We start from the raw sequence: 23,333 nt of genomic DNA on the forward strand, positions 1-23,333 counted from the left end.
ACTTTTAGGACAACCTGATAATAATGAATTACAATAGTCCAGCCTAGAGGAAATAAATGCATGAATTAGTTTTTCAGCATCACTCTGAGACGAGACCTTTCTGATTTTAGAGATATTGCGTAAATGCAAAAAAGCAGTCCTACATATTTGTTTAATATGCGCTTTGAATGACATATCCTGATCAAAAATGACTCCAAGATTTCTCACAGTATTACTAGAGGTCAGGGTAATGCCATCCACAGTAAGGATCTGGTTAGACACCATGTTTCTAAGATTTGTGGGGCCAAATACAATAACTTCAGTTTTATCTGAGTTTAAAAGCAGGAAATTAGAGGTCATCCATGTCTTTATGTCTGTAAGACAATCCTGCAGTTTAGCTAATTGGTGTGTGTCCTCTGGCTTCATGGATAGATAAAGCTGGGTATCATCTGCGTAACAATGAAAATTTAAGCAATACCGTCTAATAATACTGCCTAAGGGAAGCATGTATAAAGTGAATAAAATTGGTCCTAGCACAGAACCTTGTGGAACTCCATAATTAACTTTAGTCTGTGAAGAAGATTCCCCATTTACATGAACAAATTGTAATCTATTAGACAAATATGATTCAAACCACCGCAGCGCAGTGCCTTTAATGCCTATGGCATGCCCTAATCTCTGTAATAAAATTTTATGGTCAACAGTATCAAAAGCAGCACTGAGGTCTAACAGAACAAGCACAGAGATGAGTCCACTGTCCGAGGCCATAAGAAGATCATTTGTAACCTTCACTAATGCTGTTTCTGTACTGTGATGAATTCTAAAACCTGACTGAAACTCTTCAAATAGACCATTCCTCTGCAGATGATCAGTTAGCTGTTTTACAACTACCCTTTCAAGAATTTTTGAGAGAAAAGGAAGGTTGGAGATTGGCCTATAATTAGCTAAGATAGCTGGGTCAAGTGATGGCTTTTTAAGTAATGGTTTAATTACTGCCACCTTAAAAGCCTGTGGTACATAGCCAACTAACAAAGATAGATTGATCATATTTAAGATCGAAGCATTAAATAATGGTAGGGCTTCCTTGAGCAGCCTGGTAGGAATGGGGTCTAATAAACATGTTGATGGTTTGGATGAAGTAACTAATGAAAATAACTCAGACAGAACAATCGGAGAGAAAGAGTCTAACCAAATACCGGCATCACTGAAAGCAGCCAAAGATAACGATACGTCTTTGGGATGGTTATGAGTAATTTTTTCTCTAATAGTTAAAATTTTGTTAGCAAAGAAAGTCATGAAGTCATTACTAGTTAAAGTTAATGGAATACTCAGCTCAATAGAGCTCCGACTCTTTGTCAGCCTGGCTACAGTGCTGAAAAGAAACCTGGGGTTGTTCTTATTTTCTTCAATTAGTGATGAGTAGAAAGATGTCCTAGCTTTACGGAGGGCTTTTTTATAGAGCAACAGACTCTTTTTCCAGGCTAAGTGAAGATCTTCTAAGTTAGTGAGACGCATTTCCTCTCCAACTTACAGGTTATCTGCTTTAAGCTACGAGTTTGTGAGTTATACCACGGAGTCAGGCACTTCTGATTTAAAGCTCTCTTTTTTAGAGGAGCTACAGCATCCAAAATTGTCTTCAATGAGGATGTAAAACTATTGACGAGATACTCTATCTCACTTACAGAGTTTAGGTAGCTACTCTGCACTGTGTTGGTATATGGCATTAGAGAACATAAAGAAGGAATCATATCCTTAAACCTAATTACAGCGCTTTCTGAAAGACTTCTAGTGTAATGAAACTTATTCCCCACTGCTGGGTAGTCCATCAGAGTAAATGTAAATGTTATTAAGAAATGATCAGACAGAAGGGAGTTTTCAGGGAATACTGTTAAGTCTTCTATTTCCATACCATAATTCAGAACAAGATCTAAGATATGATTAAAGTGGTGGGTGGACTCATTTACTTTTTGAGCAAAGCCAATAGAGTCTAATAATAGATTAAATGCAGTGTTGAGGCTGTCATCCTCAGCATCTGTGTGGATGTTAAAATCGCCCACTATAATTATCTTATCTGAGCTAAGCACTAAGTCAGACAAAAGGTCTGAAAATTCACAGAGAAACTCACAGTAACGAGCAGGTGGACGATAGATAATAACAAATAAAACTGCTTTTTGGGACTTCCAATTTGGATGGACAAGACTAAGAGTCAAGCTTTCAAATTAATTAAAGCTCTGTCTGGGTTTTTGATTAATTAATAAGCTGGAATGGAAGATTGCTGCTAATCCTCCGCCCTGGCCCGTGCTACGAGCATTCTGGCAGTTAGTGTGACTCGGGGGTGTTGACTCATTTAAACTAACATATTCATCCTGCTGTAACCAGGTTTCTGTAAGGCAGAATAAATCAATATGTTGATCAATTATTATATCATTTACCAACAGGGACTTAGAAGAGAGAGACCTAATGTTTAATAGACCACATTTAACTGTTTTAGTCTGTGGTGCAGTTGAAGGTGCTATATTATTTTTTCTTTTTGAATTTTTATGCTTAAATAGGTTTTGCTGGTTATTGGTAGTCTGGGAGCAGGCACCGTCTCTACGGGGATGGGGTAATGAGGGGATGGCAGGGGGAGAGAAGCTGCAGAGAGGTGTGTAAGACTACAACTCTGCTTCCTGGTCCCAACCCTGGATAGTCACGGTTTGGAGGATTTAAGAAAATTGGCCAGATTTCTAGAAATGAGAGCTGCTCCATCCAAAGTGGGATGGATGCCGTCTCTCCTAACAAGACCAGGTTTTCCCCAGAAGCTTTGCCAATTATCTATGAAGCCCACCTCATTTTTTGGACACCACTCAGACAGCCAGCAATTCAAGGAGAACATGCGGCTAATGCTATCTGGTGATAACAAGCTCCTGGGTGATCGGTCAGACCAGCAGAGATCTTTCCTGAACAACATGCAACAGCAGCACAAGAGGAATCTGGAAAGAGAAGAGAGGCTTCTTTCCAGCTTTATGGAAGAAAGTCAACTAGGTCTTCCTCAGTGTGTGAGGCCATTCAGGAAATGATGTCTTTTATAACACCAATCATAAACAGGTGTAGAACTTCACAAGATATGCCAATGCAGACACTAATAATAAACCAAACATTCAGAAGCGAATAATAATAATAATAATAATAAGAAGAAACCCACTGTAGGAAAAATGCACTAAAAAAAAGGTCTTTCTTTTGTTCCGACACACAAAAAGCTAAATCTTTTGAAACTAGAGTTGAAATGTATAAATTTTTAAGATCTGTGAAGCTGAAAGCTTTTTTTCTACAAGGGGCCAACTCATGCTCCATCTTTCTCACAGAGCTGTGATGTCCAGCCTGCCCAACCTGAGTCGTCATCTGACCCATCCCCCCCTTATCCGCTTTGAAAGTGGGACTGAGCGCCAAAAGTACATTTGTTCCTCCTGCATTGAATCATGCAGTTGCCATGTTTTGCAGACTTATGGAAAAAGAGGTGAATGACTTAACTAAAAATGCTAAGAAGCTGCATTCCAGTCTAAAGCCGGTTTTGTCCGCGGGTAGTACGTAGACCGAAGTTCGCGGTAGTTCCGGCTGTTTTCGCGGTGGAAAGGGGCGGAGCATTTCGCCGGCGTTTTGAGCGCCGTACTAGCCACAAATATGCGGATAAAACGCCGCTAAATCCGCTGAATAAAGCAGAGTTTTGACGCCGTAGCATCCGGCACACGTCAGACAACGGGGGTTAATACTCAGTTCTATCCTTTACAATCGCAGGTTAAGACGCGCGTGAGAACGGCGTGTTCTGCTGCCGCCGATAATGCCCTGTGTACCGCTGGATTTATCCAGGCAAATCCTGCGTTACTCCAGGAACTTTTGCTTATAGGCACTGCCCCCAGAGTATAATAGGCTGAAGCAGCTGTCAGTGCAGGGGGAGGGAGTGACAGGGAGCTCATCTCTCAGCCTTTTCTTTCTCTCCTTTTTCCCCTCCTCAACGTGTTGCTCGTTTCCACCACAGGGCTACCCCTGAACCAGACCTCTTGGTAAATCCTTGCCGCTGCCATTTTTATTTTAGGAGGTATACTGGAGCTTCTCTGCAAAAATATCTGGAGCTGGCCACGAGTGAGAGACCTGCATGCAGCGCGCTAGCGTTTTTATACTGGCCGCCGCCTATCGGCCATTTGGAACACCGTTAAATGGGAGGTGGCGTTTAGTACAGCGTACTGTCCGCTAGCGCCGCCGTTTTGTCTGCCTCTGTCGCCAGTTAAAATGCCTTTGAGGATGCCGATGTGGGCTCTATCGCCGTTTTACACGCCATTGGTTAGGGATACAAGCCGGCCGCCAATTACGGCGGTGGTAAACTGCGGCACTACAGGAAGGGGCGGGATGACACGGCGATTAAAAAGTATCAAACGCCGTTGTTTGCGTTGTCTCCGTCGTCAGGCCACTTATCCGGGAGCACTCCCGGAATTATTCGACATGTTGAATAATTTTTTCGACGATTCCCGGTGAAGCCGGAACCAAACCACACCCCCGTGCGTCGGCGTTAACTACGGCGTTTGATCCCTAAAATGTCCCGGAGGGAGCAAAATCTCTGCCGGGACGCTTCCGGGAGAGTTTACAGTCTATGTGTAAACGGGGCTTAAGCCCACAAGAGCAAGAAGCCTTGAGTGGTCTATCTAGTGACACTGATATTGTTATTCATAATGCGGATAAGGGGGGTGCTGTTGTTATTCAGAGTAAAGACTGTTATAGAAATTAGATTCTTAGGCAACTGAGTGATAATTCTTTTTATGCTCCTCTCTCATATGATCCCACTGCTAGATTTCAAGATGAAATTCATTCTTTTCTTAAAAAATCGGTGGATGAGAAACTTATCACATTAGATGAATTTAACTTTCTCTTTCAAAGATATCCAGTGCGTCCTATTTTTTACACTCTTCCCAAGATACATAAGAATTTGGTTGAACCAGTACCTGGACGTCCCATTGTTGCAGGCAATGACTCTCTTACAGAGCCTATTTCTATTGATCTACATATTAAACAACTGGTTTTTCAACTACTGTCATTTATTAAAAATACTACTGATTTCCTCAATAAATTAGAGGCGATGTTACAAAAGAGGACCTTGTCTGCACAATGGACGTAGCCAGTCTGTATACAAATGTACCACATGCTGAAGGGCTACAACCATTAAAGTTTTTTCTTGATATGAGAGATAATCTTGTCCCTCCCACAAACTTCCTCCTAGAAATGTCCAAACTTATTTTGAATAGAAATTACTTCAAATTTGAAGATTCCTATTTTTTACAATGTCAAGGTGTTAGTATGGGTAGTGCATGTAGTCCAATTATGCCAATTTATTTATGGGCAAGTTTGAAGAAGATTTTGTATACAACAGTAATCCATTTTACTGTTTTTAAAGTGTTGGATTCACTACATAGATATCTTTTTCATCTTTTCTGGAACTGTGGCTCAACTTGAGGATTTTAAGGTTTATATTGATTCTAGGATGCCTACTATTAAGTTTACACTAGAATTTAGCTCTGATTCTGTTTCTTTTCTTGATGTGAATGTGTGTAAGGATGACTATTTTAGTACCAGTGTGTATAAGAAAAAGACTGACTCTAATAGTTTTTTGCATTTCACCAGTTACCATCTATCTGGTCTTAAAAAGAGTTTGCCTTTCAGTCCATTTTTGAGAATAAGGAGAATTTGTAGTACTGAGGAGAGTTTTGATGTACAGGCAGAGGAACTCTATAATAGATTTTTTAGTAAAAGGATACGATAAGACACTGATGGATTGCTGGCAGAGAGTCATACAAATTGACGGACTGTTGCTTTTAACTCCTAAACCTCGTCCGTCCAGTACTTCACGGTTGGTCTGTACCACTACTTTCTCGGATATTATATTAGATCTGAAAACAGTGTCAAATATTGGTACATTTTGTCAAGTGATCTGCAAGTTGGCCATTTGTTTCAAGAGTTGCCTGTATTTGCCTATAACTGAGCCCCTAACCTGAGAGACAAGCTTGTTAAGACAGACACACATGTGCACCCGAAACAGTTTTTGTCTTCACTGCCTAATGGGAATTTTCCTTGCTGGAGTTGTGTTCAGTGATAAAGGGAGATTGCTTTACACATCCACATTCGGACCATAAATATTTGGTGAAGAGCAGGATTTCCTGCAGAACTAAGTTTGTTGTTTACCTGCTAAAATGTCCTTGTGGGCAAGACTAAGAGAGAACTAAAGACTCCCATCTCGGAACATAAAAGTAGTATTAGGAACAGAGTTGAAAAGTCTTCGGTGGCGAGACATTTTTTGAGTGGTGGCCACGATGTATGTTCTCTCAGATTTGAAGATTTAGAAATGGTTAAACCCCCTAGACGGGGAGGCAACAGGGAGAAGATTCTATTACAGCAGGAAATTCTATTTACAGCTTGGGACTCCGACGAGGGCCGTCGCATCTCCTCCACTCTCCCTTATCTCTGTTCTCTGCCTTTAACCTTCAAGTCCCTACTTCACCAGACTGTGAATTCCTCAAATTATATTGGATTCTGGATCTATTGGACTACTATTGGATTAACCATGGAATTGATCAGCTGGTCTCTGAACGCTGTTGACACCATTTTTTTTCTACAGAAGGTCAGGACCGGGGGATCATAATTTGGAATATTCTTAATTCATAATTGGGATTTGGTTGTGCAAATGGAACTGTTAAAAAGTGATTTCATTGCTGTAACAATAACATTACAGGCTTATCAAGCCTGAAGGTCAAATTGCCCGACTGTCTCCTCCAGAGGGATTTGTTTTTCGGCCTGGGGACATTGGCTGTTTCTTATCTCATCTCACAAAGACAATAAACTGCTTTTCACAGGACTGAAGCATGTTCCATTCCCTCCCCCCCCACCCCCTCCTTCCCTGTCACCACCCACCCTTTCTGGTGCCTGCTTATCATCATTCCTTTTCCCTTCGGCGGGGGCAGTGCAGTTTGCAGCAAGCCCATTTCCCTCCACCACCCCCCCAACCTGATGGCGGCGCAACTCAGGTTGCTGCGTGGCCTTCACCCCTTGCCTCAATTCGGATAACGACTTCTTCAAACTTAGTGCACAATAAACAATGTCATATGTGTATGTGTTGCCTTTAATTCTAAGTATATTTTTATTCAAGAAAGCACAAAGTAAGATGCATTTAAATACAATATCTTGAATTGGATTTGTTTTCTTTTTTTTTTAACAAACAAAACCCACCCACCCACAACACCCATATACTGCTGTAATGGAGAGAAAAAAAAAACCCCACATATAAGCATAGATAGCAAAGTTAAATAAATGAACAATACAATAAATAATAAATAGATTAAATAAATAACTAAAGGGAAAAACAATAATAATGATAATAGTAATGCTAGTAAGAGTTGAATTGTCCATACAGTGATAAAGTTGAGGGGGAAAAAAATTTTTTTTTAATGACAGACAATGGGGGCATTACATATTCAAGTACATGTCAATAATTGGGCAAAATCAAATATATATCTCAGGGCTCCATAGGCTTATGGAAGGGTCTTGAGATTTTTAAAGTACTTAATCAAAGGGTCCCACATCTTGTGAAATTGTCTTGTTGAGCCTCTAGTGAAGTATTTTCTCTAATTTCAAGAAAAATGTTAATTCAGTGAGCCAGACAGACACTTTGGGTGGTTCAGGGGATTTCCAATGTAAAACTATATTCTACAGGCTATCAAAGATGCAAAGGCAAAAGCGTTCATCTTGTCAATGGGTAGCATGTGCTCATCAGCCAACCCTCCAAAGATGGCCATATCTGCAGACGGTTTGACTTTGGTGTTAAATGCATCATTTAGTGTTTTACAGATAGATGACCAAAATTCAGTTAGCTTAGGGCAATTCCAAAACATATGGGTCATATTTTCTGGAGCAGAATTGCAGCGCTTACACCTGTCATCAATGTCGTCAATAAATTCTTGAGAGCTTAGATTGGTGTAGTAAGTTCTATGAAAGACTTTGAACTGTATCAGGCTGAGTCGGGCACAAGATGATGTTCCATTCATTCTTTCCTGAGCATATTCCCAAATATATCCAGGAATTTCAGAGCCAAGTTCTTCAGACCATGCAGTTCTAAGCCCATCTAATGAGGTTCCTGAGAGCGTAATTATATTTGAGATGTTTGCAATATGCCTCCTGAAATGCATAGGGTTACACAAAATCTTCTCAAGTCCTGAGTCTGCTGGAGAAGTAGGAAATGTTGACTCTGGCTTTGAACAAAATGGACAGACCGAAAATATCTGAATAGGTCAGATTTTTGTAAGTGGAATTTGGCAGAGAGGTCCGTAAAATTGGCAAAAATGCCATCTATATAGAGGCGGGTCACATGCATCCAAACCATTCCTCCTCCATAAAGTGAAGGTATGGTCTATTCTGGCAGCAGGGAAAAGGTGATTATTACAAATAGGGCTGTATATAGAAAAATCTTTTAGTTTGAAATGTTGTCTGAATTGTATCCATATCCTCAGAGTAGAAGATACCACAGGGCTAGAAGTGAATTTAGAGGGTGAAAGTGGTAAACCGGCAGTGACCAAAGCAGGAAGTGAGGTAGAGGTACAGGAGTTTGCCTCAATCTTACACCAATCTAGCTGTGGACTCTGGTACCAATATATGACCTTTTTGAATATTAGATGCCCAGTAGTAGTTTCTCATATTAGGTAGTGCCAGGCCACCCTTGTCCCTAGGCCTTCTAAAAACTCTCTGCGGATTCTAGCATTTTATTTGCCCAAAGAAAAGAGGAGATTAATTTATTTAAGATTGGAAAAAAGACTTAGACAAAAATATTGGGAGACATTGAAACAGGTACAAAAACGGGGTAAGACATTTTTTATACAGCTAATTCTACCTGGAAGAGATAAATAAAGACCAGACCATCTCTTAAAATCAGCTTCTAATTAAGCAAGAGGGGTTAAAGTTCTTTTCATAGAGATCAAGAAAGCACGGGTGATGTGTATGCCTAAATATTTAAATCCAGACTGATATATGGAAAGGGAATGCATTGTCTGGTAACTGAAGAGCCAAATTATAATTGGAAAGCATTCACTCTTAGAGAAGTTTAATTTGTAACCAGAGAAAAGCCCAAAGTCGTTAAGGACATTGACATATTAGGAATGCATGATATGTGTCAGAGATTTTATGTTCGGTTTCAACCTACGAATACCAAAGATATTAAGGGTTGTCCTAAATTTAATTGATAAAGGTTCGATAGCTAATGCAAATAAAAGTGGGCTAAGGGGGCAGCCCTGGCGTGTACCTCTTGAGAGTGAAAATAATTGGGAAGATATCTTGTTTGTAATTACTGATGCTTTAGGAGATGTATATAATAAACGTATCCAAGATATGAAGTTTGAGCCGAAGCCAAATATGTCTCCAATACAGTAAATAAGTAACTAATTCCACTCTGTCAAATGCTTTTTTCCGCGTCAGGGAGAAAACAACTTCAGAGTCTCCCTGGACGCAGGAGAGCAAATAACATTAAAGTTTACGGATATTGTGAAGGACTGACGACCTTTATGAAACAGTTGTTCTGTTGAGATGATATGGTGTAACATTCTCTAGTCTTTAAGCTAACAGTTTGGCTAAACTTTTACATCAACGTTAAGCAAGGATATAGGTCGATATGACCACAATCATTTGGGTCCTTGTCTGGCTTTAAAAGAAGTGAAATGGAAGCCTCTGTTAAAGTTTGTGGTAAATGACTCTGAATGAAGGATGATTAAACATTTCAAATAGAGGGGAGCGAGTTGAGGATGGAGAACTTTTTATAAAACTCAACAGTATATAGCGTCCAGCCCAGGTGATTTGCCACTTTGCATTTTATGAATGGAGTCAACAATCTCCTGTAACTTTGATTTCTTCAAGGCTGTCTTTGGCCTCTGTATCTACGTACTTGTGGGATATCAATGTTCTCTAAGAAAGTCATCATATTTGATTCATCTTGTGGGGAAGAAGATGTATATAGTTTGGAGTAAAAATCTCTAAAAGTGTTATTTATATCTATGGGTCTACGGTCAAGGATTGTGATGTGTTACGTATCTGAGGTATTAAGCGAGACGCGGATTTACACTTAAGCTGGTAAGCCAGGAAGACAGACCTGCTTATCCCCATGTTCATAATAATCTCCTTTTAACCAAAGCTGGTGTTTTTCTGTTCTTTCTGTTGACAATAGGTCATATTGGGTTATCAGTGCAACCATTTCCTTATATAACTCAGGTGTTGGGGTGGTAGAATATTGTTGGTCAATGTGTCTTATTGATTCCAGGAGTTCTTTTTCTTTTTTTCTCTCCTTACTACGTGAAATAGAATAAGAAATAATCTTCCCTCTTATAACGACTTTGAGCGTTTCCCATAATGTATACTCAACAAAAATATAAGCTCAACACTTTTGGTTTTGCTCCCATTTTGTATGAGATGAACTCAAAGATCTAAAACTTTTTTCCACATACACAATATCACCATTTCTCTCAAATATTGTTCACAAACCAGTCTAAATCTGTGACAGTGAGCACTTCTCCTTTGCTGAGATAATCCATCCCACCTCACAGGTGTGCCATACCAAGATGCTGATTAGACACCATGATTAGTGCACAGGTGTGCCTTAGACTGCCCACAATAAAAGGCCACTCTGAAAGGTGCAGTTTTATCACACAGCACAACGACACAGATGTCGCAAGATTTGAGGGAGTGTGCAATAGGCATGCTGACAGCAGGAATGTCAACCAGAGCTGTTGCTCGTGTATTGAATGTTCATGTCTCTACCATAAGCCATCTCCAAAGGCGTTTCAGAGAATTTGGCAGTACATCCAACCAGCCTCACAACCGCAGACCACGTGTAACCACACCAGCCCAGGACCTCCACATCCAGCATGTTCACCTCCAAGATCGTCTGAGACCAGCCACTCGGACAGCTGCTGAAACAATCGGTTTGCATAACCAAAGAATTTCTGCACAAACCTGTCAGAAACCGTCTCAGGGAAGCTCATCTGCATGCTCGTCGTCCTCATCGGGGTCTCGACCTGACTCCAGTTCGTCGTCGTAACCGATTTGAGTGGGCAAATGCTCACGTTCGCTGGCGTTTGGCACGTGGAGAGGTGTTCTCTTCACGGATGATGCGAAGGAGATGTGTGCACTGCATGAGGCAAATGGTGGCCACACCAGATACTGACTGGTATCCCCCCAATAAAACAAAACTGCACCTTTCAGAGTGGCCTTTTATTGTGGGCAGTCTAAGGCACACCTGTGCACTAATCATGGTGTCTAATCAGCATCTTGGTATGGCACACCTGTGAGGTGGGATGGATTATCTCAGCAAAGGAGAAGTGCTCACTATCACAGATTTCGACTGGTTTGTGAACAATATTTGAGGGAAATGGTGATATTGTGTATGTGGAAAAAGTTTTAGATCTTTGAGTTCATCTCATACAAAATGGGAGCAAAACCAAAAGTGTTGCGTTTATATTTTTGTTGAGTGTAGATGGGGATATGGAGTCAGACCTGTTAAAGTATATGAACTCATCTATTGCTTCACCAATGAATTCACAGAAGTGACTGCCTGATAGTAAGGATGTGTCTAATCTCCAGACTCTTGGCTGTGTAACATTTTGGGAGAATTAAATATCCAAGGAAACTGGTGCATGATCAGATTTGACAATTGCAGTATTTTCATTTTTCTTTGTAAAAGGGAGAAGTGTCTTTTCAAATTTTCAAATGTGTTTCTTGTAAAAAATATTATTTCTGCGTTTAACCTCTTTAAATGAGAAAATACCTTGGCTCTCTTATTAGGCCCATTCATTCCTTTCACATTTCAGGTAATGAAACGTGTTGACGTTACACCTATATCCACCCTGACATTATATGTCATGCAACATATGACATGATTAGAAATGAAAAGCAGGTTGTGCACCCCAAAGCGTCTGTCAGTAACAAACAAAAACATACTAAATAATATAAAAAAGCAGTGTAAAATCTCCGCTCAGTAGAAAAAAACAATAACACTTTCATAGGAATGAACCCTCCTTTAACCCCAAACTTAACATATCCTATGCCCGCCCCCGGAACATGGGCAGACTGCAGGCTCTCTTGTAACTCCTGGACCTTCCGATACACTCTCTCCTTCTAAACTGTGAAGAGCCTATGACCATTTAACAGTGATGGCTTGTATTAGTTGAAACCATTTCCATGTTAAAATTTAAATGAAAAGCACACAGTCAAATATGCTGCTGACGGTCCTTCAGTCACGTTCAACACGTTCAATGAATAAACAAAAGGGAGCAGAAAAAAGTCCGACCACCGTCAAACATTAGCAGAGCAACAGCCAGCAGGTAGGCTATCAGTCGACCGTTATCTCCAAAAAAAAAAAAAAAAAAAACCACAGGTAAAGGCACTTACCAAGGGAAGGTGTTGTGAAAGTGTAGTGACACGGACCCACAACAGGGGGCGCAAATGAACGGTCAATAGATGAGCCAAAAAGTAACAATTTAATGTTGTGAAGGTGCACAACGAATACACAGACAATCTCAGAATCTGATAACAGTCAATCCACAAAGGTGACGTGTGGGCAGGCTCGAGGATAGAAGACGTCTGTCCTGAGAAGAGCCGGAACCACACGATTTCCGCCGCCACCGAACCTGGTGAATACTGGAGCCGCCAAGTCCCGAATTCCCAGGTGATCACCGTCCCCGACTGTCGGATCTGGTACTGCTGGCGAAGAACAAAGACAGTCAAGTGTGGGTGTGTGTACACCCCGTAACAACAACGGTGGGAATGCCACCTCCACCTCTAACACACACTCGTGCAGCATCTGTTTAACCACTTATCTGACGGACGTAGGACGAAACAGTCGCGACCCACGCCGGTCCTCTGGTTGACAGCTGCAAAACAATAGCTCTTAGAATCAATTAATACAGGCAGAGACAGTTACCTCCGTAGAAGTACGATATCTCGGCAACGAGGTGGAGATGACGTCTGGTCTTTATGGAGTGAGATGCTGTAGAGTAGATGGGTGACAGCTGTCAAGAGATAATGAGTGACAGCTGTCACCCAAGGCTGTGTCCGTGGCGGCAGCGCCCTCTCGTGCCTGAAGCCCGCACTTCAGGCAGGGCGCCCACTGGTGGTGGGCCAGCAGTACCTCCTCTTCTGGCGGCCCACACAACAGAAGGTGGACAAAAAAAAAATGGGAAATGATCCGTTAGATACCATAGTCCTCATAACCAAGTAGATTGACCAAAGTAGACGTTGACGAGAGTTCGAATTCACAGACATGTCAAACTGTCCTCCAAGCAGTAAAACGGCTTCCTTCCATCAAGTATGCATAAACTGTCCAGGTCATATCAATCTTCTTTGCCAGCCACCTGTTGATCATAGTAAGCCTGTGCTTCCTCCGGTGTGTTGAAATCGTAGGTCTTTCCCTTATAGAAGACTCGTAAGACAGCTGGATAACGCTAGCGGAATTTTATACCCTTCTTGTAAAGTGCTTGTTTAATATCGTTAAACCCAGTGCGTTTCCTCGACAGGGCAGCGCTGTAATCTGGATATATTCTCAGTGTAACCCCCTGGTAGGTGATAGTGTTCTGCCTTGCCCATTGCAGTAATCGTTCCTTCTCCTGGTGCCTTTGAAAACTCACCACAAAGGGACGTGGGCGGTGAACAGCATCATCAGGTTTTCTGCCCACTCTGTACGCTCACTCCAGCACTGGGGCAGAGTCAAACAGTGCATTGCCGCCGGTGATCTCCATAAACATGTTCGCCACAAAGTTAACAGTATTCTCAACACCCTCGCTGCCTTCTGGAACATTTATAATCCTCAAGTTATTGCGGCGTGACCTGTTTTCTAAATCTTCAATGCGGTCCAAGAGTGCTGCATTTTGGGCTTTCAGAGCCTCAACAGCAGATTCGGTTTGCACATATCTTCTCAAAATTATCACCTGCAAGTGATTCTGCCGTAGTCAGCCGTTGTTGCACAGAGTCCACCGTTTCTGTCAAAGCATTCACTGAAGTTTGTAACGGCACAAGTGATTCTTGAATGAGGGTAGAGATGTCTTCTTTTAAACTTTCTCGCTGTTTGGCTAGCTCTTACACCAGCTGAGTCATGGTTATTCCGTCGCTTTTGGAAGGGCTAGCGTCAGAGGCCATGATAGATAGCTTACTAGCAACGGTGTTTCGCGTGGTCATCAAAGAAGTTTGTTTTTGTTTAGAGGTAGCCATTAACTGTTCAAGATCGTATAACACTGTAGCGTGTGTAAATTACACCAATCCTATGGTAAAGATATTAAATTTGGTCACATTCATTACAAGTTAAGTCAGAGCTCTTCACATTCGCAGCCTACTCCTTCATGACACAAACCGGAAGTCGTGTTGCCTTTAATTCTGATGTGTGCCATTATTACGGTAAACAGCTAATAATTGTGGACTAATTGCTAAATGCAATTTCTCCATCGTGAGATCAATAAAGTATATCTAAGCATTTTGGATAAATACACTCCAAGCAGAATTTCAGAGGGGTATGAATGAGGAATTACTGTTGGCCTGCTTTCTTTAAATTTGTACATGTCATAGGTTTTCTATTTGTGCCTACTTTATTGGCTTTGTACTTATAAATTTTTTTGAGGTGTGTTTTTTTTTTATCCTTTACTATTTGTTTTGTAAAGGCTTGATGTGTGATTTTTCTATATTTGCATTGTTTTTGCTATTCATGAGCTTCATTGCCACTGATATATGTATTTTGTGTCTTTTCATGAATGTCTATTTATATACTCTTTTTCGTAAGTGTGTAACCCTAAGACAATAGTTTTAGGTTGAGCTTTTGTCCACTGGTGCCTATGTGTGGTATATGCAAGCTACAGCTGCTGTTGTAGACCTGTATATATATTTTGTGTGTAGCTTTTGAGATGTATACGCATCACATTGCAACATCCTTAGTGCCTCGGGTTGGCACCTTATGCTTTGGTAGGCCTTATTTTGGTACTACCTACGTGCTGATAATGTGTACTTTTTTTGTGTGTATTTTTTCTACAGTGGGTTTCTTCTTATTCTTACTATTATCTGCTTCTGAATGTTTGGTTTATTATTAGTGTCTGCATTGGCATGTCTTGTGGAGTTCTACACCTGTTTCTGATTGGTGTTATCATAAAAGGTGTCATTTCATGAATGGCCTCACACACTGAGGAAGACCTAGTTGAAATGCGTCTGCTCCTGATCCTGTTGCCTTGCCGTGAGACATTAAAACCTTTATTAAGAAGGACACTTGAGTGTTGATGGCTTTGTTTCTATATTGACTTTGTTCTTGAGCCGTGCACCTCCAGTCCTGGTCCCTGTGAGTGCCCCTTTTTCCTCTGCTTTTATGGAAGAAAGTACCCGCTCAACTGAAAGCATTATAGGGCAACTGTTTGTTCATGTAAATGTGGAGCTGATGAGTAGGACTGAGAAAGGAGAGCCTGAAGACCATCAAAGTTAGTCGAGAACCTCGCTGAGACAAGCACGTAACAGTCCGAAAATGACCACTTGTCCCGAGTGTTACTTCAAATACAGCTGTATTTTCTAAACTGCAGCAGCTATATTTTCCAAGGTACCCAATATGCTCAGAATGACCATTACATATTTAGAAGGGTCATAGAAGAGTGTAAAATTTCTAATTTTGATATTTTAAGAAAAAAACATTAGGTCCAACAACCTTCATACAGTCTGGAATCACCACATATTTAGTATCTTAAACTTTCTTTTGTGGATGTTTCCTGATAATCTTTAAAACATTTAAGACCTCTAGATACTGCTGTCTGCCAAAGATACAAGGTTTGTTTTGTATTTTCCACTTTAAATGCATGTTCCATTGATAACAGTATGACTGAAAATAAAAATTTCATATTTGGAAAATGTTCATTTTCTTTCGATGTGTGGTAATATGTTGACCCACTTACTTTAGCCATTTTTTCTTAAAATATCAAAATAGAGATTTTACACTTTTCTTTGACCCTGGTCATTTTCAACACGTTCAACACTTTGGAACATCTCTAGCTGCTGCTGTTTAGAAAATACATCTATACTTGAAGTAACACTTGGGATGAAAAAGGGTGTGGGCATTTTGGGCTGTTTGTCCTGGATAGAGATTTTGGCACATATCTCTAGTTGTTCATTGGGGTCATATTAGTCTGGAACAGTCGAGTTAACCTCTCCTAAATGATGTGCACGCATCTCAGCTAGGTCCTCTACCAAGTCCACTATTTCATCATGAATCACAGCGAACCACCTGACCACATTTGCACACTCAGGATAATCAAAATAACAGTGGAAACGTTGACTACAGCCTACACAACATGTAGAAACTGAATATAAGAAACTGGCCCTGATGTTTAGTTTCCTCAAATTTTTCCTGGAAGTATGTTATTCTGCTGACAGAGCCGCCTTTAGGGATTGGTTTTATGATCTGATATCACAGTAATGCCAGTTTAAGAAGTAATGCCAAGCTCTGATGTAAGTGAATAAACGTTTTTAGCACTATATTTTATTTTTAACCAAATTGTTGTGGTGCTGCCAGGTTTTTGTTTTATATATGTGTACAGAAGAAAGTTGTATTGACTTTAATAAAAAAAAGAGAAAACGTGTTTGTCAGATTTTTTAAAATTATTTAGTTAATGGAGATGACCATTTCAGAGAGGGAAGTGATTGAACATGTACTCCTTCAATGCCATCGTTGTCCTGCTCCCACTGGAATGGCTCTGCATCCAGACTTGTGGTCCAGGCTGAGGAAAGATGCCATCAAAGTGACCAGTGTTCTCCAACCAATTGTTGCTTGCATTGTTCCTCTCATTTTGACAGAAATTAGGAAGTGCACAGCAGGTTGCTATCACAACTGGTGTAAAGGTGAAGTGAAAATCGTTTCTCTTCAGTAGCACCCACCACCTCAACTTCAAAATCCCTAAAGTGTTTTCTACTGTTACACAGAGTGAGCTGAGGTTCACATTAACAGATTTCTCCTCTGGGGTCAGATTTGTAGAATTTATGCAGCCTTTCAGCAACCAGTCGAGGAGTGGATCCGCACGGTCACCAATGATTTGTAGTTGTACGTCTTCTCGCTCAGTGTGTTTCACACCCTAAAACAGAAAATGGTTGTTTTTTTGTTTTTTTTTTATTATGTTTAATGAGTAATTATATCCTTAAGAATAAATCAGGGGGAAAAAAGCACAGGGTGTAGTGGATGTGACTTTTTTTCCCCTTAAATGTTTGAAAAGTACTTTGGGCAGTTGATGAGCTCTCGAAAAGGTCTGAATGGCACAAAACATTGGAATCTTGGGCGTTTCCAAGCATTTTGCAACTGATGCTCCAAAATCTATAAGTAAACAACTTGTTTTAGTTGAGTAAAGTAAGAAATGTGGAAAGACCTCACACACAAGGTTTGTTTCATTTATTCATGGAACTGCTTTATTGTCATATTTTGAAATAGTTCATTGTTTAAAATAAGTTTTGTGAGATTTCATAGTGGACTCTACCTGGAAGCCACAGAAAAATGTTAGCAGAAGTCATAAAAGTGGTAGATGTGATGTTATTGATTGTGGCTCTATGACGACGACAGACATTCAGAAATAACCTACCTGCATGTGTCTGTGAGTCCGTCAGTTATTTGAGGGATATGATGTGTTTCCTCAAAGATCCAGCTGATCTCCAAGGCTTCATTTTCATTTGGCTCGTAAATCAGCTGTTTAATCCGTTGGTGTTTTCGTTACAGCTTTACTAAACCAGGCATGTAAACAGGACAATCTGATCCACCAATCGGATAGAATTCAATCAGATCAGAAATAAATTGTCCATGTAAACGTAGCTAGTAAGAGCCATGAAGGTCCCCCAGTGTGGGTAGAGGGCAACCATTGATGATCTCTGCCATTTTGGTAACCCTCCGGAGCTCTTTCCTGTTCGCCCCTTTGAATCTGGTCTGCTTGAGGTTTCCTCCTCAAATCATCAGAGGAAGTTTTTCTTACCACTGTCACCTGTGTTCTTGCTCTGGGGGTTGGTAAGGATAGACCTTACTTGTGTGAAGCACCTTGAGGCACCTTTGTGATTTGGCGCTATGTAAATTAATAAATTGAATTGAAATTTGCCCCCGTGCAGCTGGCAAACCTCTCCATGGTAGAGCGGTAAAAAGACACCAGCAATCTCTGGCTTATGTTATTTTTCCTGAGGATTCTCAGAAAGTGGAGTCTTTGCTGTGCCTTCTTTACCAAGTGTGTGGTGTTCCTGTCCCAGGTCAATTTCTCCTCTGTGGACTCCCAGGAAACAGAAGTTCCTGACCCTTTCCACACAGGTCCCCCCAGTGATAACGGGTTGAATGTCTGTTTTGTTTCTCCTGAAGTCTGTGATTAGCTCCTTGATTTTGGATGTGTTCAGGAGCAGGTTATTTTCTCTACACCACACCATTGGCTGTTCCACCTCGTCCTGGTAGATGGACTCATCTCCTCCAGTGATACAGCCTGCCACTATGGTGTCTTCCGGCTTACTTAATGAAGGAGTTGCTGGTGTGGACGGGGTGCAGTCAGATGTGTAGAGGGTGAAGAGCAGCGGGCTCAGCACGCAGCCTTGAGGGGAACCGGTGCTGAGTGTGAGAGCTGTGGATATGTGGTGGCCAGTCCTGACTCTCTGTGAGCCATCTGACAAAGTCTTTAAGCCAAAGACGTAGAATGAAGTAGACCAAGGTTCAGCAGTTTCCTCACAAAGCCATGGGAGAGGATGGTGTTGAATGCTGAACTGTAGTCCACAAACAGAAGGCGGGCATAGTTACCCTGTTGCTCCAGATGAGTCAGTGTCGGGTGAAAGTAAGCTGGAACGCACTGGTACACCATACTGGTGTCACGGTCTCAGTGCTCCCCTCATCTGTGATACCAGTGAAAAAACACAGAATGTACTAATACACTTAAAGCAAAAACAACATACTCCAATAACAGGTCAATTCCAAAAACAGATCAAAACTAGGGAGAATTATCAAATAAATACAAAAAAAAAACACCTATCCAAAGGTATACACATCATTTTCAATTTGAATTTATTTTCATTTATATAGCGCCAAATCACAAAGTTGCCTCAAGGCACTTCACACAAGTAAGGTCTAACTTTATTAGCCATCATGCAAATGTAAACAGATGGCAAACTGGAGCAAGGGCAGAAACATGCAGCTATACAGTCCTCTACAACTGTTGTTGCAGACTGAATGGTCCCCCCTAAAAATCAGTCCGCCCTGCCGTCACTGCACATGTGTAATTTTGGAGCATCAGCAGCAGTTCACAGATTATTGCTTTGTTACTGCTTAAAACTGGTTTCAGAATGATTTAAGAGGTTTTACTTTGTCATCTGATGATTAATAATCACATAATTCCCTTTGATCACTTTGGGTGTACAGAGTCAAATATGCTGCTGTGGCGCTCTGATTGCTCCCCCATCATTTTTTGTGAATTATTGCTGAATTTATGTGGAAATGATTGTACAAAAGCTTCAGATATCTGTCGATGAGATAGATGGTGAGTGGAGTGAAGGTTAGGGTTAAAAATCACTGTTGATAAACGATGTAATTATAGAACACCACTTAGATATGATTGGTTTCTATTAAACCTGGCTGAAATCTACTACTGTCCTCCCTCTAAATGAAGCCTGCCCACTGGCTTACACATTTAGTGAAAATACCCTGGATTTTGTCCTCGTTTGCGGTATTGCTGTCACAGATATCAACATCATACCTCTTGCATTGATGGTCTCTGATCACTCTCTTATTTAGGTTACAGTTTCTTTACAGTGTTTACTGGAACAAGAACCTTTCAACCCCAATTCCATTGAAGTTGGGACATTGTGTAAAATGTAAATAAAAACAGAATACAATGATTTGCAAATCTTCAACCTATATTCAGTTGAGTACACCACAAAGACAAGATATTTAATGTTCAAACTGATAAACTTTATTGTTTTTGTGCAAATATTTGCTGCCTGCAACACATTTCAAAAAAGCTGGGACAGTGGTATGTTTACCACTGTGTTACATCACCTTTCCTTCTAACACTACTCAAGCGTTTGGGAACTGAGGACACTAATTGTTGAAGCTTTGCAGGTGGAATTCTTTCCCATTCTTGCTTGATGTACAACTTTAGTTGTTTAACAGTCCGGGGTCTCCATTGTCGTATTTTGTGCCTCATAATGTGCCACACATTTTCAATGGGCGACAGGTCTGGACTGCAGGCAGGCCACTCTAGTACCCGCACTCTTTTACTACGAAGCCACGCTGTTATAACACGTGCAGAATGTGGCTTGGCATTGTCTTGCTGAAATAAGCAGGGACGTCCCTGAAAAAGACGTTGCTTGGATGGCAGCATGTGTTGCTCCAAAACCTGGATGTACCTTTCAGCATTGATGGTGCCATCACAGATGTGTAAGTTGTCCATACCATGGGCACTAACACACCCCCATACCATCACACATGCTGGCTTTTGAGCTGGTAACAATCTTGATGGTCTTTTTCCTCTTTTGTCCAGAGGACACGACGTCCATGATTTCCAAAAAGAATTTGAAATGTGCACTCATCAGACCACAGCACACTTTCACTTTGTGTCTGTTCGTTTCAAATGAGCTCGGGTCCAGAGAAGGCGGCGGCGTTTCTGGATGTTGTTGATGTATGCCTCTCGCTTTGCATGATAGAGTTTTAACTTGCACTTGTAGATGTAGCGACAAACTGTGTTGACTGACAATGGTTTTCTGAAGTGTTCCTGAGCCCACGCAGTAAGATCCTTTACACAATGATGTCAGTTTTTAATGCAGTGCCGCCTGAGGGATCAAAGGTCACGGCCATTCAGTGCTGGTTTTCAGCCTTGCCGCTTACATGTAGAAAGTTCTCCAGATTCTCTGAATCTTCTGAATATATTATGGACTGTAGATGATGGAATCCCCAAATTCCTTGCGGTTGAACGTTGATAAAGATTGTTCTTAAACTGTCGGACTATTTTTTTTCATGCAGTTGTTCACAATTTGGTGATCCTCGCCCCATCATGACACTCACCTATTTCCAATTAACCTGTTCACCTGTGGAATGTTCCAAACAGGTGTTCTTTTGAGAATTCATCAACTTTCCCAGTCTTTTGTTGACCCGTCCCAACTTTTTTGAAACATGTTGCAGCATTTCAAAGTGAGCAAATATTTGCACAAAAACAATAAAGTTTATCAGTTTGAACATTAAATATCTTGTCATTGTGGTGTATTCAATTAAATATAGGTTGAAGAGGATTTGCAAATCATTGTATTCTGTTTTTATTTACATTTCACACAACGTCCCAACTTCATTGGAATTGGGGTTGTAATTTGTCCACCAGAAAATCCAAGTGTGCAGCCAAGCTAGCACAAGATAACCGCAAACCACTCCTAAGATTCACACAGGAGTAATCTAATGAACTAAAATTTGCAGCGGTTGCCCTTAAAAACTAACAGAAGTGTTACACATGTAACAGAGAAAAAACAAACAAACAAAAAACAATTACCACTGTTTATTGATTAGAAGAGCACCATTCAAGCCAGACACCAAGGAGGCAGTCCGTCCTGGAGAATGTTGCCAGGTAGATGGAGCGCCCACGTGAATTTGACTGGTGTCAGGGTTAGGGGCTGTATTTCCTCCGCAGACTCAGACTGTCAGTACCCCACCATCTGAACGTTTTCCTCTGCTGTGCTGGAAAGTGTCATCAGATGCTTCATCTCAGTGCAGTTCAAGTCCAAACTCCAGCTGTAAAAGTGACGAAAATAAAAGATGACCTTCTGCAGTTAAACTGGCACCACACAGGAGCTTAGGACGACCCGTCTCACACATCCTGGTTTGAATGCGATTTCTTACCTTCCAGAGGACGTTACAGAGTGAAAAAATAATCAACTAACATCCTTCACACCACTCAGACAGAAAAGCTGCATGTCCAACCTGAACCTCCCACTTTAGTCTTAGACACAATTTTATAATGCCTTATTTTTAGGACTTATTGCCTATGTTTTGTTTTTGTTTAAGAGCCAGTTTTTGTACCAGTCAGGCAGGTGGTGATATATGGCCCCTTTAGATTTGTCCCAATTTTTTATGGGTAGATATATGTTACAAACGAACAAAAATCACATTTTTAAAATCCTTGATAGGGTCCACTTTTGTTTAGGGGGTCCTGGAAATTTGGGGTCAAAATGAGCCAAAATGGCAAAATCACAAAATTTAGGTTTTCGAATGCTAATATTTCTGTGTGCCACGAGTGAGCCAAATTGATTTTTATTTGTGTTAGTCTATCGGGTATGGACTCTCCAAAAACGTGAAAATTTTTGTGGCTGACTCAGGGCGCAGCCCATAGGTGGTGCTGCAAATCCCTATTTTTTGTAATTGTGCATATTTTTACAGGGACCAACCTTAACCCTTACTTCGATTTTGATGACTGATTTTGGTGGCTGACTTTGGGCACACAAGTATAGGGGGCGCTTTTGTGAAATGGGAAATTACCACTCTTTTGCTAAGTGATTTCTTCATGTGCCCTAAGTCAAAAGTGATGAAATATGGCTCATATTGTCACTCAGCATCTCTAGTTTCAGTGGTAAAGAGAGTTTTGTGGCTGGCTTTGGTATTTACCCTTTTTGTACTGTTTTTGTTTGACCACTTCACGAAGAGGCCAAATATGGTAAATTGGCAACTTCCACGAGGTGGCAAATAGGAACTCCTATTTGGCCAGCAGGTGGTAACCTATAGCCAAATGGCTTGCCACACTGCACTCAAAATAACAGAGGCACCTTTACCCTGTTATGGGAGCAAATTCTGCAAGTTTCATGAAAATTGGAGGAAGTTGCCAATTGAGGGTTAGGCTTTGAGCAAGATCCTTCATCACAGTTGCCCCTGGTGTGTGGTTGCGTGCCTTGCCTGGCAGAACCCTGACGTGTGTGGGTGAATGTGAGGCATTATTGTAAAGCCTTCTGAGCTTCTGATTCAGATGGAAAAGTGTGGTTATAAATGGAGTTCATTTACCATTTGCAGTCCTCATTTGAAAATTAAACACACAAACCACCTGTATCAGTTAATAATAAAATAAAGTTATAAAAACCTGATTTTAAGACAGGATAAATAGTGTTTTTTTTTTGTTTTTTTTACGGTATTCATTTGTTTGGTACCAGGCCTCTCTCCTTGAGTACCACTGGAATGACTGTATCTCATCAGCGGTTGCTCAGTGAGACTCGAAGACGCAACATTTTGTCCGTGAGGCGTGTTCCTCTGGTCCAGGTGTCTCAATGTTGAGGACTACAGCAACAGATTGACGACTTCCTGTTTGCCC

The 23,333-nt window shown here is 41.0% G+C and overlaps 1 protein-coding gene and 1 long non-coding RNA gene across 2 annotated transcripts in view; one reads left to right on the forward strand and one right to left on the reverse strand.

The window, feature by feature from the left end:
- The window catches only part of nfxl1 (nuclear transcription factor, X-box binding-like 1), a 121,198-nt gene that overhangs the window by 80,459 nt on the left and 17,406 nt on the right, over positions 1-23,333 (forward strand). The window lies entirely within an intron of this gene.
- Positions 3,939-22,410, reverse strand: LOC117504585. Its single transcript, XR_004558833.1, has 4 exons — positions 22,172-22,410; positions 20,265-20,271; positions 9,883-9,890; positions 3,939-3,951 (listed from the first exon to the last, which is right to left on the reverse strand). It is a non-coding gene; the product is annotated as an uncharacterized LOC117504585 (long non-coding RNA).

This window comes from Thalassophryne amazonica, chromosome 23, assembly GCF_902500255.1.
Source record: "Thalassophryne amazonica chromosome 23, fThaAma1.1, whole genome shotgun sequence".
Lineage (NCBI taxonomy): Eukaryota > Metazoa > Chordata > Actinopteri > Batrachoidiformes > Batrachoididae > Thalassophryne > Thalassophryne amazonica.